Source organism: Macrosteles quadrilineatus, unplaced genomic scaffold (genome assembly GCF_028750875.1).
Source record: "Macrosteles quadrilineatus isolate MER2022 unplaced genomic scaffold, UCM_ALF_1.0 Scaffold_2__2_contigs__length_208266976, whole genome shotgun sequence".
Taxonomy (NCBI): Eukaryota; Metazoa; Arthropoda; class Insecta; order Hemiptera; family Cicadellidae; genus Macrosteles; species Macrosteles quadrilineatus.
In genome coordinates, this window is record NW_026542595.1 from 99,217,598 (window position 1) to 99,235,682 (window position 18,085).

At 33.4% G+C, this 18,085-nt stretch overlaps 1 protein-coding gene across 1 annotated transcript in view; it reads right to left on the bottom strand.

Annotated features, from left to right (window-relative positions):
• Positions 1 to 12,995, bottom strand: part of LOC128985763 (torso-like protein) — a 56,779-nt gene extending 43,784 nt beyond the window's left edge. Inside the window, exon 1 of the mRNA XM_054405614.1 lies at positions 12,888 to 12,995. The gene's annotated coding sequence lies outside the window, so the exon portion shown is untranslated. The remainder of the gene's footprint in view (positions 1 to 12,887) is intronic.
• Between the last annotated feature and the right edge of the window lie 5,090 nt (positions 12,996 to 18,085).

Here is an 18,085-nt window from a genome sequence, read left to right on the forward strand (position 1 = left end):
AATTAACTAAGCTAGAAAATGAAAATACTTCTCATGTCAATATAACCTCTCAAAACTACATCCAGCTTGTTTTCAATTCTGCTAATGTAAATAAGCAGCTGTTTAAGAAGCGATTCAATAATTTCGTCTATTTCTATTGTTTTACAACAATAAGCTAAAACCTTACCTAAATAAGTCGATAAATAATTTCGATCCATGGGATTGCTATAATCGAAATTTACAACTAGTTACAAAAGCTGACTTTTACTCCCTAGGAACTAAAAAGGCTTTTATTCTCTAGGGACTAAAAGGTTTTAGGGACTAAAAGGCTTTTTACTCCCTGGAGTGAAAATGCTGAAAATGAAACCACAATGCATGTATAATAAACTTTTATTTTTTGCTGCAGTATGGCTATGTTTTTGGCTGATAATGGTATTTTTGACTGGTATCATTTGATTGCGTCGATGTCTTATCATAGGTTGTATTTTAATTTTAAAAATTACTACAATCAAATAGAATAATTATGTTTTAAAATTCACCTTGCACTTCGGTATATAAAAAAAATAACAGTGCAGCGCAAAATTCGACCTTAAATGATAGGGAATGATTAAATCGATTTCAGCACACTCAATCACTTGTAGAACATGAACTACCCAAATCTGTTTTCAAAATTTATAAAAGGACGAAAAGTGTTTTAACCGTACCCAAAGTCAATGGTCATACTGTACAACACAGTCCTTTTAGCATATCTAATGAGCAATCTAGGATGCAATCGATGGAAGCTAGACCGTATCATTGAATGTTACTCAATTTGCTCGGGCGGTGTATCCCTTGTCAAACCCGTTTCCGTTCGTTTCCATCATTCCCTCGACTGCCTGGGCAATCAATGATTCAGGGCTTCGCCCCAATTGGTATTGTTGGGGGGGGGGGGGGGGAGGGCGCCGGCGTCGGGTTTTTGTGACTCACCTTGACGGTTCCTAGCCAGAAAGATTTATGTTGTTTTCTGCGCATCGTTTGAATCTGACGAGGGTTTCGTTTTAACTATCTTTCGCCTTTCGGTTAAATTTGACATTTCTGGTCAAAGTAATGGACTGATGTATTAGATGTTTTATTTGAATAGTAAGTAAATATGGGTTATAAGTTTTACCTATATTCTCTTGTACCGCTTGTTTCTACTTGCAGTACAACTTAAATTTACATTGATAAAATAAAATAAAATACTCTTCTTCAGGATTCATCAAATAAAAACTTCTTCATTCAAATAGAATAATACTTCGGTTTATTAAATCCTCATTTTTCAAATACATAGATTGGTATCAAAATAGTAGTATAATAATAAAACCCTGAAAACAAACAATTGATTTAATATTCTCTAGATATTTAATTTAATAGTTTCTTTTTAGAAATTCTTTTAAAGACAAATTTATTTACTATACATAATTAATCAGAATTAAACTTTTATTTTTGAGCAAGTTCTTTAACATTTTACAATTTTTAACAAAAGGTTTTTATTACTTTAAATGATTGTTTTGGTTGGCATGGCAAGATTAATTTAGTCCTTCTTAATAAATTTAAATTTACTCACCCAATTGGGGTTTAACCAAATACACTACATAAAAAGGCATAACAGAGAGATTTTACTTAGCAGATGAAACAAGAACGAACTAAGACCGAGACACGTGGTCACCGGGCTTATATACGTGGAAGACCAGCTTCCAGAACATTCTACCAAAGATGAAATCTGATTGGCTGAAGCCATTCTTGCCTTGCCATTACATGTTTTGCTACTCTCGACTTGCAATTTATTGAAATATTGTACAATATGGTACAATTCTCCCCCCCCTAAAACTGTTAGTTAACTAATAAAAAATTTAATACATTTTGTTGGAACAATTTTAAAGGTAAGAATATAACAATCTTCATTCTTCATAATACAACGACGATTAAAATAAAATAAAATAAAATCATATACAATTTTAAAATGTAAATTTTGGAGCTTAAAAGTTCATGAGATTTCAACTCACTATGTTCGATTTGGCAATACCGCAATAAAGCTGGCAACGTTGGGATTCCTCTGCTTATCAGAGTCGGCTGAGGACGTTTCTTGACCAGGAGTGTAGATAACAACTTCAAGTTGGGGATTGTTTGGTGCCTCAGCTACGACAGGACAAATCTGCATACAGCTCCAACGCACAGCTCTACACGGCATCAGATAAGTATAGCTTCTAAAACATTTTACAATGTACATTAATAGTTTTTCCCAAACATTTACTAAACATCAATCATTTCGCCATATTTCGATTAATTCTCATTTACTATTCAAATTAAAAGGAAATTATCTTTCAATTTATTGTTTGCTTTCCTGTATTTTTTTTTTTTTTTTACATCCAAAACTAAAACTTAATATTCTTGCAATAATCAAAACAAACGAACAATTTATTGGCATTTGGAATTTTTTATTCTTAATATAAAATAACTCAAATCATATTATTTATTACTCAACTGAACTTGTTTCAATAAAAGAAATTGATCCTTTGTTACTCATTTGTTTCAGATCTCAAGAATTAACACAACATCTACTTCAATGTCAACATACCGTTTGGAGCTTGAAAACGTCTATAAATCTACAAAAATACTACGAAAATTTACGAGCTTGTAAACATGCTGCAAAACAAGAAAATACCTTGCATTTCCACGGGTAAATCAAGTGATGTGCGCACAAAAAGGTGTGAAGTGAAATTAGTGTATTGTATAGTGAAATGGAAGTTTGTCTCAATCAATAAGTGTCAAATGTGTGCGAAGTACAAGTGTTTTTGTTTGTTTTAGTGAAAAGTGTCCCCCCAGAGTCAAGGTCAATTTAAGTGCAAGTGTAAGTGTAAAATGTAAGTGAAAGTATAGTAAAAGTGATAAGTGAAGTGTGAGGTAAGTGTCTTGTGTTTAAGTTGTGATAATGCAAGATTTTATTTTATTTACATTATTCCAATCGGTATGTTATAAATTAATTATAAATACATATTGTTGATACCATTTTACCAGAATACCAAAACTTTACCATCGTTATCCAAAATTTTATCTTGCTTTTGTTTACTCAATACATATTTTGTGTTCATCCATACTTCAATTACAAATATTATCTTCTTTAATGCATGCAAATAATTTAACTTCATTCAGCTACATCTTCTGGAAATACTTCTATTAGCCCAGTAGATAAACTTCCTCTTTACGTTTCTTGCTAATAAAACAACTTAATACTTCTTGAGGAAATCTTCCGGAAATGCCTTAAATAGGCCCGTAGACAAACCTTGATTATTAACATAAACTGTTATATAAATCTTGAAGCATTAATTGTTTAGTTCTTCATGACCTTTAATGTTTAATATTAATTTTACTTCTTGATAAAATTAATTTTTAAACATACTTCTTGCTGTTAAATATTTAAAACAAAAGACTTCTTCTAGTATATTATGTAAACTGACAAATTGATCAATAGATTTATTTTACATCCTCTTGCTTTTAATTTGCAATAAATAACATTTTAAACCAAAATTAAATAAAAGACTTGTAAATAAATAATTTCTTCTGTTTATGCAAATTAAATAAAAACCACTTTACTGTTTACATTTTTAGCTGTGAAATATGCACCCTTTTTACAGTGTCCGGATCATTGACCTTTTGCACAACACAGCTGACATCAGAAATAAATAATAATATTTTATAGGGTCCATCATAACGCAATGCATGTTTACTTTGAAATTTCTTTTCTTTACTGCTCATAGGATAAGTTTTTAGATAAACAATTGACCCTTTTCTAAAAGGATGTTTACTAACTTCTTCCGAGTATAAAGTTCTTCTTCTATTCTGATCGATTGCTTTCCTTGCATTGTTGAGGGCTCTTGACAACTTAATAGCTAATTGGTCTTTATTTACATCACTATCCATTAGTTCATTTAATCCCCATGCATTAGTTAACGGATTATTAGGCTTAAAATTAAAAATAAGCTCAAAAGGTGTTGCATTTACAGTTTCGTTTACAGCACTGTTCATTGCTAGCTGCAACTCATCCAAATTTGCGTCCCACTGGTTCTGATTTTTGTGGTAAAAAATTTGGAACATTGCTTTCAAATTCCTGAGATACCGTTCGCTTTTGTTTTGCCTAGGAACCATCGGGATTGTTAGCCGGTGAACTATTCCTTTGTTGAACAAAAAGCGTTTAATCTCGCTGCTTACGAAATATTTAGCGTTATCGCTTACTATTTCTTTGCATACTGAAAAATGTTTAAAAACGTTATTTTCCAACGCTTTAATGATACATTTACTAGTGCATTCTCTCAGGGGACATAGCCAAGTAAACTTGCTATAGTCATCCACAACAATCAACAAATATTTACTTAAATTTTTAGTTCTTATCAATGGACCATAGGTGTCAATGTAAAGTTTATCCATAGCATTGTTAGACACTGAAGTAACGAGAGGTCCGTTATACACTCGCCTAGGGGGTTTTCCTTGTGCACACAGCTTACAACTTTTTACTCTTTTTGTCACTTCCGGTATTAATCCAGGCCTATAAAAATACTGATTTATTTTCCTCACAGTTTTGAAAATACCTAGGTGTCCACCGATGTAAGAATCGTGAAAGTATTTAAAAACCATGTCAAATAGCATTTCCGGCAAATAAATTTTCTCTGCACTCTTATTAGAACTCTTATACATTAGAACTCCTTGCTTCATTGAAAAATTGTCTTTAGCTTCACCGTTCTTCAAACACGATACAATGTTTCTTACTTCCTGATCCTGTTGCTGATAATCCTTTAGTTCTTTAAAACTTAGAGGGAAATCCTTGATATTGTTACATAAATTTACTACTTTGTTTATGTCACAATCTTTCTGTACACTTGGCATTTTAGACTCATTTAGTTTGATTTTACTTAGATCTATATTTACAATATTATTTACATTATTTACATTTACTTCTGGTTCCATGTCATGCTTATCAAATATTCTCGATAAAAAATCTGCGATTACATTGTCTTGGCTCTTTACTAGTACAATCTTAAATGGCAAAGACAAAATCGTACCAACCCAACGCCCTAGCTTACCTAATTTCTTAAAGTGACTGAGTACAAAAGCTAGTGCGCTGTTATCAGTGATAAGAGTAAATTCTCTGATTTCTAACAGCTTCCTGAACTTGTTGATTGCGCAAACCATTGAGAGCGCTTCCTTTTCATATATCGATAAACATTGTTCGCTGTCTGAGAATTTTTTAGAATAGAATGCTATTGGGTGGTTTATGCCGTCCTGATTTTGTAAAAGGCATGCTCCGCAGGCTCTGTCACTGGCGTCGCAATGTAAAATAAATGGTAGGTCGTAATTAGGGATAGACAATACTGGAGGCTCAATTATGCTTTGTTTAAGCTTCTCAAAACTGACTTGGCATTTTTCGTTCCAAATAAACGTTTTATCTTTCTTCCGTAGATCATTTAATGGCGCCGCAATGTCCGCGTACTTTGGAATAAACATCGACCAATAATTTGTCATGCCTAAAAATCGACTGAGAGCTTTGGCATCTGTAGGTGGCTTAAAATCTCTTATTGCTGTGACTCTATCAGGGTCGATTTTGATTTGGTCTTTAGATACTAAGTACCCCAAAAACTTAATTTCTTTAAATACAAAATTAGCTTTTTCCGGGTTAACAGTCAAGTTGTGGGCATTTAATCTGGTTATCACTTCTCTTAAATGAATCATGTGCTCTTCATAAGTCTTTGAGTATATAATCAAGTCATCTACAAAGTTAATAACAAACTTAAATTTAATGCCTTCTAATACATCATTCATGTAACTACTTAGCAACGAGGAACCCAAATGTAGACCGTAGGGTATCCTACAAAATCTTAGCTGTGAAAAAGGGGTTACAAAGGCTGTGTAGTCCCTACAATCTTCGCTTAGTTTAATTTGATGGAAACTGTTGCATAAGTCGATTACGCTGAAGTATTCACTCCCTTGTAAGTAGTGGTAAATATCATGCATGTCGCCTATAGGGTAATTGACTCTCTCTATCTTCTTATTTAGCTCGGAATAGTTAACAACAAGCCTGTATTTGTCACTGTTTGGTTTTTTTACTAAAAACGTTGGACTTGCGTAACTGGACAGAGAAGGTTCAACTACTCCTTGCTTAAGCAGGTCGTCTATTAAGTCCTTCATTATCTGCATTTTATGTGGGTTAAGCTGGTAAGGTCTTAGATTAACTGGGTCCTTATCTTTGAGCTTAATTGTGTACTCAAAATTTAAGGCTTCACCTATTTTATCAGTAAACACATTAGGGAATTCTGTTATCAATTTAGTGACATCCGATAACGCTTTGTTACATCCAACTTTTATTTTACTATCTGAAGTCTTATGAACAATCACAGACGCATTACTTGCAAACTCTAGCTTACAATCCGGCTCAAACCCAAAACTATATCGGTCTTCACTTAAATTTAGCAACATTTGGCTTTTTCTAATAAAGTCTGCACCGAGTATTACATTCCAGGCTAAGCTCTTAGCTATTACAAAGTCCATATACCAAGAGAATTTATTTATCTTAATCTTCGTCCTACACCTGCCTATTATTTCAATAGCTGTATTTACTGCTGTTTTACAATCAATATCCGCATGGGTTATTTCAGTTACAATATTCCTTGATGTTAATCTTCTCAGCATAAACTCATTAATTAAATTTATTGAACTTCCAGTGTCAATTAACGCTTTTTCCAACACTTTCTTACCAAAACTTACTTTTAATGTAGGCAAAGTACTATAACATTGTTCCTGTTTATCTACTATAGAAATTAACTCATTTTTCACTTTTTGTTTAAATTTCTTCTTTTCTACATTATTAAGAAAACGCTTCCTTCTTTTTTGGTTGTAAAACATTAGTGATGGAAAGTGGGAGAGGTCCCGATTTAATTTTGTTCTGTCGAAACCCTCCCCTGAGTCCCGTTTTTTGGATCGAACCTAGTGTTAGAGCTTTGAGAATGATTTTTGTTAGCGTTGTTGTTACTACTACGCTGAGCATAACAATATTTTGCAATGTGTCCTAGCTTTCCACACGAGTAACACTTCCTAGGAGTTGAGGAAAAATTCACATTTGCACTCCTATTTTGATAAGGCGGCAACTTAACATTCTTACTTCGTCTAAAATCCTCAAAACGTACATTTTGGTCGTGAATGCACAACTGACTGAGCTCTTCAAATGTTGTAGGGTTACTTGCAAAGACTAAACGACTTCTAGTTTCTGGATTCAGTCCCATTTTAATCAAATCAACCAAGTCCTTTTCAGAAAAACATGTTTTTAACAGCTCTGAATTTTGTTTCACTTCCAAAATGTACATATTTAAGGGTTCCCCCATCCTTTGCGGGCGAGTAACAAGTTCCCTTTTTAGGCTCTCCCTTAGTCCCAAGGGTACAAAATAATCTAGTAGCAAAATATGAACACTTTCGAGAGATTTACCCATTTGTTTACATTCTACTAGCCTATCATACAAGGGACCAGTTGTATACCCTAAGACAGTGTCAAGGATTTGGCGATAAGAAAGGTTTGATTCCTTATCTAACTTTAGCATTGTCCTGATAAAATCCAGAAGTTCTTTTACATTTAATCCATTAGTTGGCTTTAAATATTTTAACAGTTTTTCTATAGGGTTTGACAACTTAGCAAACATGTGTGATTCAATACTACTTGATTCTTCTTTGGACCCTACTGAGCTATTTAATTTTGACCTTAGATTGAAATCTAATTCCTCTTCTTCCTCTACCGATTCACTTAATTTACGTTCTATTCCTGATTCAAGCTCCTTATCTACATCTACTTTCTTTAGGCTATTGTCACATTCTACCAGGGACTGTTTAGCTTGTTCAATTTGCTTTTTAACTTCTTCACTTACTTTAAAATTGCTCAACATATTGACTCTTAATTTGTAATGATTTAGTTTAACTTTACATTTTAAAAAGTCAACTACTCTTTTACTCTTGATACAATCTTCGATTTTAACTGACAAATCCGCTGTAGCTACTTCAATGGTATTTATTTCCTCGGCAACTACAATCAGTTTATTTAAGTTTATAGGGTTAGGATCTATATTTAATTTTAGAACTGATCTCAATTGTTTTCTCAATGTGTCTACATTTGTTGAAGTATCTACTTTTACACCCCTAACAGTCAATTCATAAGTTAGTTCAGTTTTTAATAATAAATCCACATGAGACCCCATTGTTCTTCTTAATTAAAATAATCTTGCTACTGTAAATAATTATACTTCTTTACATATAAAAACAAATTTATCTTCTACATTTCTTCTCAAAATAATTTGTATTTATTTAGCAGAGTCGCGCATTTATTGTACCGCTTGTTTCTACTTGCAGTACAACTTAAATTTACATTGATAAAATAAAATAAAATACTCTTCTTCAGGATTCATCAAATAAAAACTTCTTCATTCAAATAGAATAATACTTCGGTTTATTAAATCCTCATTTTTCAAATACATAGATTGGTATCAAAATAGTAGTATAATAATAAAACCCTGAAAACAAACAATTGATTTAATATTCTCTAGATATTTAATTTAATAGTTTCTTTTTAGAAATTCTTTTAAAGACAAATTTATTTACTATACATAATTAATCAGAATTAAACTTTTATTTTTGAGCAAGTTCTTTAACATTTTACAATTTTTAACAAAAGGTTTTTATTACTTTAAATGATTGTTTTGGTTGGCATGGCAAGATTAATTTAGTCCTTCTTAATAAATTTAAATTTACTCACCCAATTGGGGTTTTATTATTATACTACTATTTTGATACCAATCTATGTATTTGAAAAATGAGGATTTAATAAACCGAAGTATTATTCTATTTGAATGAAGAAGTTTTTATTTGATGAATCCTGAAGAAGAGTATTTTATTTTATTTTATCAATGTAAATTTAAGTTGTACTGCAAGTAGAAACAAGCGGTACACTCTTATGAATGACTTAAGATAATGTTTAGGGGTCCTTCACTACGTCAATATTATGAAATGAGGACTAACTCGTATTTTATTTGAGAAATTAAAAAGATGAGGGTTAGATGAAATTCATCTAAATTCAGTTAGGATAATTTACTACAAGTTCAATTACCGAAGATAGCTAAAGCTATTTCAAGTTTGGAATCATCAAAAACTTACTGACTTAACAGAATCGAACCTGCGACCTTCTGATTGCCACGAAAACACTACAACCACTCACAGCTTGTTGTCATCCGAGGGATAAGAGCATCTTTTAAAATTCTACATGTATTATCTAACTACATTACAATCAATACATAGTTTTCTAAGAATCCCGAAGAACTGTCGTTGAATGATACAGGTACTGTAGAATTTAAAGTATATTTTATTATAGGTACTTGTATTATTTTTTCTGGAATGTACCAACAGTTTTCATTTTCATTAACCAATGAAACCAATGAAAAATAAACCAATAAACCAATCAATAAATAAACCAATGTCCAAACCATTTCACTGGTTTGGAAATTTATTTTTTTTTAGTTAAATTTAAAGCGGAAAAACTGCAGAAGTAAGGCTGAACTACAGTATGTAAAAATATTTGTACGGACTCTTGGTTTAAGCCAGGTCAGGGGAAATAGAGGAATTTTCAATTGTCTTATTCTTATGAGTAACGACTAAATTATTTAACAAAAAAAGTAAATAAAGATGATCATCAGTTTGGGAAGTTATCAGCTGTTAGACCTAGGGGTTGCGGCTTTATCACTTAGAAGATAAATCAATTGGTGATTTCGTGGGATTTGAACCTGGGACCCCTTGTCCCGCGCTCTAATCACTAGACCAGCTCGCTCCCCACACTTTAGCAAGTAAAATAAGTGGAGAAGAATGGAACTTAAATAATAAAATATTGATAAATAGTTTAATTGATTTTAATTGTTATTTATTTATAACTAAGTCGGTAGTTCAATTTGTATTTGTATTTGTAATTGTTCGGTAGTTGGCAGTTTAGTTTTATAAAAGACTTCACGAGACTATAAGTAGGGCCTGCTTATTATAGTAATGTTGTGGGCTATGTTATAATCTATAAACGATTAGTCCCCCAACAAAAGAGAAGAAGAAAAAATCCTAAATCATATAGGCCTAATATTGCATTAAGCAAAATACATAAAATACATATATTTTTGTACGCAATTAATTATTAATTTATTTTTATGTTGAAAATAGTCTTGTGGTTTATAATAATTATTTTCTTGAAAAAGGTTACAAATATCACAAGTTTTTAAATTTAATAATATTTGAGTTGTTAAAAACATACGGTAATATTGTTGGTTTTTTAATATTTTACTATGTATCTTGTGTTTAAAACCCCCGCCGCAGCAAACCTGCAGACTAAGCGAATTTCCATTTGCCTGGTTGGATTTACACTAAAATGTCTCCTTAAAAATATCACATTTATTCCCTATTTAAATCAAATCAGTTTAACACATACATAGGTTTGCTGCAACAGGGAGGGTTAAAGTGTTTTTTTATGTAAAATGTTAATAGTTAGTAAGAAATAAAAACATTTTCCAAATTTGGGCAAAATATGTTAATAAATAAGCAAACTACAACAGTTTACTTATCCTCCATAAGAATAACATGGGAATTTTAAATTTACAATTTTTTTGAATTTTCTCCGCAACCATTAGGCGCATTATAACGCTTCAATATACTAAATTATTTGTTTTTTTAAGCTCTACAAAATAGTTTGTAAAGAAATTGCAAAAATTTAAGTTTTTTGGGTCAAAAATGGGAAAAACCCATTTTTACCCCATAAAAGCCCCCATAAACCCCCGTTCCCATGGTCCGATCATGCTGGTTCGCGAACTCGTTCGAATAAACGTAGGTTTACACGTTTGTACCAAATTTCATCAAAATCGGATCATTTTTGCTCGAGTTATCGCGCTAACGGACACATATATATATAAATATATATATATATATATATATATATATGAATTTGAACGGATGCTATTTTTGGCCTCTAGGGACCTCAAAACGAAAAAAAAAATCGGTCCCGGGTCCAGGTCTTACCATGAGTACTACGGTAATAGCTTATTCCCTATATGGGAAATTCGCTAAAAACTACACAACATACCCGAAGGTGAATCAACTCCTCCCGTTATCAAGTGAAAAATACTAGTAACGAATTAATATAATTTGTATTACAGCGATCAGAATAAAACTTCTCGAAAAAAAAAACAATTTTGGAAAATAAAAAGTTAAAAGAAATAACATTTGAATAACACTGTGCAGAAAGAATCTTCGTCTAAACAGATTATTGCTATTTGTTAAATGACGTATGCATTTACACCTTTTAAAAGATTCTAATATCACACAACTCTGTTTTTTTAAGATCATTTTTATTTACAAATAAGATAGGCCAGGTTGAAATAGCCAAATACATTCTCAAGAATTCAGTAAATACAGGTAGGATTTACATATGCACCTATACTAAACTATTAAATAATACCCCCGCCGCAGCAAACCTGCCGACTAAGCGAATTTCCATTTGTCTGAATTGATTTTCAGTTAAATATATTTTAATAACATTAGGTTTAACGAGCACCTAGGTTTGCTGCTACAAGGAAACTAATAAAGTGTGTTTTTGAGTAAAATATTGATAGCTTAGTACAAAATAAATAAATTTGCCAAGTTTGATCAAAATATATTCATAAACAAGCAAACTACAACATTTGACAATATTCTCCATAAGAATAACATGGGAATTTTAAATTTACAATTTTTTTAATTTTCTCCGTTACTAATAATCGAACAAAAATACTTTTATATACTAAATTATTTGTTTTTTAAGCTCTTTAAAAAGGTCTAAAGAAAAATTGGGAAATTTTGTGTTTGAGGGTCAAAAGTGAGAAAAACCAATTTTTACCCCATAAAACCCCCCGTAAAGCCCCGTTCCCATGGTCCGATCGTGCTGGTTCGCGAACTCATTCAAGTTTATCACGCTTTACACCTTTAAACCAAATTTCATCAAAATCGGACAAAAATTACTCAAGTTATCGCGTTCACGGACGTATATATATATATATATATATATATATATATAAGTCTATATATATATATATATATATACGTATATAAAAATTTGAACGAATAGTGTTTTTGGCCTCTGGGGACATCAAAATGAAAAAGTAAATCGGTCCCGGGTCCAGGTCTTACCGTGCCACCTACGGTAATAGCTACTTCCCAATAGGGAAATTCGCTAAAAAGTGTCCAACATCACACAATATTGGGATTTGAAGTTCGTTATCTTATTTACAAAAATAGGTCAGGTTGAACAAACCAAATACATTCTCAAAATGTAATAAACAGGCAAAAGAGTTATTTCTTCATCTAGTATCGTATTTATTATCAAAGGTATCGTGGATTACCTCCTTGGTGTCTAGGACATTCGTAAAGACTTAAAATGTTAAACTTACTTCAGCTTTCTGAAATAAGTTTTGAAAGCTATGAAACGTAAATATAATCAGAAGAAAATATGTCATGTAGCGAAAAGAATAAACTTAAAAATTTCATAACTTCAGTGGTGATCGGTATATTAAGTTTATAAGGAACGCGATCTTTAACAACAAACTTTAAGCCGCACACCTATCAATAGAAATCTTGATATTTTTGAAATTTCCCGAAAAATATTACTTTTTCGACACAACCTCTCCTAAGGGCACAAACCTTAATCAAAGTTAAAGATGTATTTAAAAAAATGTAAATATAGAATATGCGTCAGCAGTTGCTTTTGTTTTTATTTATACAGTAATTTTTGTTTACTTCTTCCTGAGTTGGTTAAACTTTAGATTCATATCGTAGATTTATATGATGTCCAAGGTATTTACCGTGTATTTTGAGGCTTCGGAAAGGATGTTTGTCGCAGAACATCTCACATGACACACACACGCACACTCACAGGCACCGTCGCTGACTAGTCCCTACTGACTAGTGACTACTGACTGACTGACTGACTGAGCTGTCGCGTCTATTGCGTTAGCACCCCCCCCCCCACCCCCCCCCCACCGTAGAACAGCTGATTGCTTCACGCTTACTGAGATGTTTTCATCGTTTGTTTACTTAATACTATAGATACTCCAAGTAGACTTCTCGTTTTATCGTAAAATTTGAAGCGCAGATTAGGTTTTTTCTGCCAATCGGTTCGTGTTCATTCACCAATATTAAATCCATTTCCACCCCATTGGTAAGATTTTGCCAAATAAATGGATATGCATGAAATAAATATAAATGTATAAATGTACAAAATGTATAAAACTCACTAGTTCTCAGGGAGTATGGATACGCAAATAAGCACATCTTGTGAATTGTACACAACAAAAGAGAAATATTTATAAAATTATGCATTTAGTTGTATTTTTTGGGATATTTTCCCCAGTAGAGAATATTTTACTTGACGTTTCTCACAATTCGGGATGATTACCTCGTCTTTTCATCCGTTGGTGTGTTAAATTTGTATTCATTGGTTAAGTTGTACTAGCGAACCTGGCGCACGTAGAAATAGGAAAAGAAGGATTTGTATTGGTCCTTTTTATTTGGCGTTTTCTGGTTTCTTGGTTTTGTTGTAACGGACCTGATTGAGTTCACAGTTTTTGCAGTTTGCATTGTAAACGTCAGTAAAAGATTCTCTTTTGATTAATCGATGATAACCTAAATGATAAACCAAAGCCTCTCGTTCCCACCACCACCTCTAGCTTAAGTCTGGGACTTATTTGCCAGGTCGATTTCCCGTGATAAATCTTCTTTCCTTAGGCTTCAACCACTTTCAATCCTCGTCCAGAAACACTATGTGTCCAAAACCCTAACAGCATTGCTCTCTTCTCCCTACCACCCTGAGCGATGGGATCATTGGGATTCGCTCTAACCTTCCCTCTTTCTTTCATGGGGAAGCTTTAATTCCTTTTCATTCTTTGTTTTTGTTTGTTTCTTTATGCTTCAGCCACTTTCAATCCTCGTCCAGACACACTATGTGTCCAAAACCCTAACAGCATTGCTCTCTTCCCCCTACCACCCTGAGCGATGGGGTCATTGGGATTCGCTCTAACCTTCCCTCTTTCTTTCATGGGGAAGCTTTCATTCCTTTTGATTCTTCGTTTTTGTTTGTTTCTTTAGGCTTCAGCTACTTTCAATCCTCGTCCAGACACACTATGTGTCCAAAACCCTAACAGCATTGCTCTCTACTCCCTACCACACTGAGCGATGGGATCATTGGGATTCGCTCTAACCTTCCCTCTTTCGTTCATAGGGAAGCTTTCATTCCTTTTCATTCTTTCTTTTTTTTTTCAATTTAAAAACCTGTATGTGTCTTTGGGTTTTCTCATTTCCCTAGCTTTTAAGCTCCCTTTTAAGATTCCCTAGCTCCTAAATGTCTCAATTATTGTTTCATTGTCTCTAATCAAGTTTTATTATGTTCTCATCTCTAGACCTTTCCTATCCAAGACTTCTCCCTGTTCTCTCCTATTTGCTTACTGAAGTGGACAATCCATCAATACGTGACTCGTGGGTCTCTATTTTCTTGCACAGCTGCATACGTCTTCTTTCACCAAGCACCGAGTTAAATCTCCACAAATTCACCTTGAAATTGTTCATGTCCTGTGACAAACTGGCCAATGATCGCCTATCCCCCAATCCCAGTCTCCTTCTGATGTTTGGCATATATACGTACGTTTCCCTTTCTTTCTCATCTGCTCCCAGCGCATTTGCCACTAATCTAATGTCTCCTCTTTTCTGGCACTCTTGCTTTTGACGTAGTCCTACCCGCAGCCTTGTCTCCCAAAATCCTGATCATTTTATTCAATGAGCAAGTTGAGTGGTTTATGGCTCCATGTCAAACCCCTAATCGTATCATGCGATACTGTGCTGTATGATTTTCCTACGTTCTACAAAACTCTTCTTTGCATAATCAAAAGTTTTTTTTTCTCAATATTATCTTCCTGGCACTCTTACCCTAGAACCCGCATCCGTAAAGCATTGCTGGCTCAACACTCCTTGTAGAGCGTCATCAAATGCTTCTCAGTCATGCCTCTATTGGCTCTGGCCTGTCCTGCTAATTTCGCGAAGACTCCTTTTAATTATAACACACATTTTTCCCCTAAGAATAACATTGGAACTTTGAAGGCCACTGGGGCAGACCCCTGAAGGAATCCATTGACGTATCCAATGATACCTTAAACTTGGTCATCGGATGCATAGCAGCTTGAAAACAATTATCACAAAATTCTTGTTGGCCTATTAAATATATATAGATTTCATGGGATATTTCCCCCCAATAGGGAATATTTTACCTGACGTTTCTCACAATCCGGGATGATTCCCAAGTCATTCTATCCGTGGGTGTGTTAAATTTGTATTCATTGGTTAAGTTGTATTATATGGGATATTTTTTCCCCAGTACAGGGAATATTTCACTTGACGTTTCTCAGATGATCCGGGATAATTCCCTCGTCATATCATCCGTTTGTGTGTTAAGTTGTATTTCATGGGGTGTTTCTCACATTAGTTTTAACATAATCTCTAGATAGGAGTATTTTACATCCACAATCCCCCGTTACGCCTGACGGCCCGGGAAGGAGTCTGCTATAAGCCCGTCATTATAATCTCGCTGTTTATTTGTTCGGCCATCGTGCGGTCAAATCCAAGGTCGAAATCGGTCGCAGGTGGATCGCCACAAGACGAGTCACGTTTCCTTGATTGAAACTTAGGATAATTTATTTTTGCCAAACTTCTATAATTTATTCGTTAATTTTCTACATTTTAAAGATTATACAGGCTGTTTCCAAATTGTCTGGACATATTTTTGACTTGTTCCTTGGGCTAAGACAAACATAAAATGCAATATAAGTATGGGTCTAAAATTCCTATATTTCTGTTTGTCGGCCTGTTTGTGATTTTACTTTATATCTTGGGCATTTTTCAAGATATAAATTTCAAAATTGGTATAAATGTGTATATTAGTAAAAAGCGCTTACAAAGTTTCGTTCCAATATCTCAAGCCGTTTCAATATGGCGGTAATTTAAAATCTTTGAAAATCGTAAATATTAAGAAAATTTTTCAACCGATCAAAAAGATAGAGAATTTAAGCCCAAATCAAATGAGACCTTGTTTGTTAAAATCGGATGACAAACAACCGAGTTTTGAAATTTCTATCTCAAAAAATGTTCAAGATATAAAATAATTCTTAAAAATCACAAACACACCGACAAACAGAAATCTAGGCATTTTAGACCATACTTATTTATATGGCATTTTATATTTGTATAAGTCCAAGGAACAAGTCCAGAAAATATGTCCAGACAATTTGGAAACTCTGTAAAAGCCTCTTATTATTTCGGATTGAATCCAACGTTTTAAACACAAGAAACGTTGGAAAAGAACCAACGTCATAATGAATAAAAAAAAAAAACTCTGAATATATAATAAAAATGAAAACGTGTTAAAGAATAATCACAATTCACATAACAATATTCAAAAATCTCTCATCTTACGAAGCTAATTATTAAGCGGAAAGTTAATGGCTGTAAGGACATTTGCATGTAGGCCTACTTATAACCAGTTTCATACGGACTTCAAGAGCGTCGGAAACTATAATGGAGCTATAGCATTGGCTACTTCGTATAAACAGTTTTTCGGTAAAACCTTTGACTATTGATGCAACTAGATATTCCAGTCCCACGTTAAAGTTGTCACCAGCTTTAAATCAAAATTGTCGTAGTTGATGTGAGCCACCGACAGATTGTGCTGATGTAAATTACTGATTTCTGTCGAAAGAACTAACTTTTCACCACTCGCAAAATTTCACAATTTCTTTCCACTACATTTTGTAGAGCTTTAAAAAAATAATTTTGTATAATGAAGCGTTGTTGTATACCCAATGGTTAGGAAGATAATTAAAAAATAGTAAATTTTAAAATTCCCTTGTTATTCTTATTAAGAATAAATAAATTATTGTAGTTTGTTTGTTTATTGATATATTTTACTCAAATTTGGCAATTTCCACACTAAGCTATCAACATTTCAATAAAAAAACAGACCTCGATACCTTCTCTGTAGCGGCAAACCTAATTTTAAAATAATTCTTTATTAGAAATCCAGCCAGGTAAATAGAAATTCGATTAGTCTGCAGGTTTGCTGCAGCGGGGTATTTTTACCGAGTCAAATTGATGGAACGACTTATTTTAAACTCTAACAACTCTTTGCCAACATCTATGTTAGCAACAACAAATAATGTAGAAAATATAATTTTAGGCACTATCACATTCTGTGTCTGACTCACACAACTATGTACTTTGGTAATTGGCAACAGCTGGTCCATATAGATGGAATACTTCAGTATCCAATATTCAATGGTATAACACTGTTGTAGGAAACAACAATAAAACATTCCCACCACATGTGAACAGCTGACCGGGGGAAGGGCGTAGCCCACCTAGGGACCTGAGGCCGTGATACCGGGTCAGAGGTTAAGGTCTGGGCACCTTTGACGGCTGTTCTTTGTCTTAGTTCAATGTTGAAGTCTAAACCTTCTATTGATCATTAGCGTCGTTGAGTTCTCAAATACCTCTTGTTCTTTGTGTGTTGATTACATCATGTCAAGACAGCGGGAAACACATAGTATAGGGATGAATGAAAATGGAGTGTGTCTTTTGTAGTTTTCTTAATGAAACTACCTTTGAATGTAGATGCATTACCTTGAAGTAAACATTCAGGTTCCGCGAAGCAGGAAACCCACTATTCCGACGATTTCAAGCTGCTTTCATTACTTACTGTATAAAGAAAGGGATACTCCCACGAACACTATAATAAAATCCGGTATGAATCATAAACCATTAGAGAAATATATATGGACCGATTCAAGACGAAGAAGGCTGGAGAATTAGGAAGAATAGAGAATTGAGAGATGTATGACCATCCAGGTGTAGTAGCAAGGATAAAAAACAGGAGATTGAGATGAGCTGGTCATGTATGGAGGAGAGAGAACTCATCATTAATAAAACTGTGGACTAGAACAAACCAGAAGGCAGAAGACCA